We start from the raw sequence: 812 nt of genomic DNA on the forward strand, positions 1-812 counted from the left end.
CCCCCCCCCCCCCCCCCCCCCCCCTGCAGAACTGCCTGCATCCGATAAGAGATCTTGTCCTCAAAATCAATTGTGGAGGAAAGGGGTGTGGAAAAAGAAGCAGCAGGAAAAAAAGATGGGAGGGAGGGGATGTCAGGGAGAGGGTCCAGAAACCAGCAGAGCTTCTGCTCAAACGGTTCGGCTGAAGAAACGGAGCAGAAACCTGCACGCTTCATCTTAAACACACGCTTTATTTTATTTTTATTTATTTTTGTATACAAGACAATTTGGATTTTTACCCATTATTCACTTATTCTTTTTTTTTTTAATTTTTTTTTTTTACCAGAACAGCTTTTTGTGCCAAGCTGCAGCCCGGTGAAGTTTGGTTTTTGGACCGTGCGTAATCTGGAGAGCTCGTTTCCACGCCGCGTCAGAGCCATGCGCGTGAGTCCGCTGCTGCTCCTCTGTCTGCTGTGCGCAGGACGCGCGCAGAAGTTCTCAGCTCTCACGGTACGAAGCACAGAAAAATGATCTGTTTTAAAAACACAAACTCTTCTGTCCGCGCGTCATGACGCACAGACGGGTCAAAGCTTTGTCCTGGTGGACATGAACCTTTGCGTCAGGGCAGGGGTCTGCAACCTGCGGCTCAGGGGCCACATGTGCCTCTGCAGCTTTGAGCAAGTAACGACTTCTGTCTAATTCTACAGCAATGTGTGAATAAAATGTGTTCCAGAAAGATGAGGAGCAAAGCAGCAGGAGTCTGTTGGGAACTCCATCAGTTCAGTTTCAGTCAAACACGGAGCTGTCTGTGAAATCCAACCGGAAAAAAAAAA

At 48.2% G+C, this 812-nt stretch overlaps 1 protein-coding gene across 1 annotated transcript in view; it reads right to left on the reverse strand.

The window, feature by feature from the left end:
- Window positions 1–812, reverse strand: part of LOC119422272 (androgen-dependent TFPI-regulating protein) — a 25,423-nt gene that overhangs the window by 15,756 nt on the left and 8,855 nt on the right. The gene's annotated exons all lie outside the window — the stretch shown is intronic.

Source organism: Nematolebias whitei, chromosome 1 (genome assembly GCF_014905685.2).
Source record: "Nematolebias whitei isolate Nwh7 chromosome 1, NemWhi1, whole genome shotgun sequence".
NCBI lineage: Eukaryota > Metazoa > Chordata > Actinopteri > Cyprinodontiformes > Rivulidae > Nematolebias > Nematolebias whitei.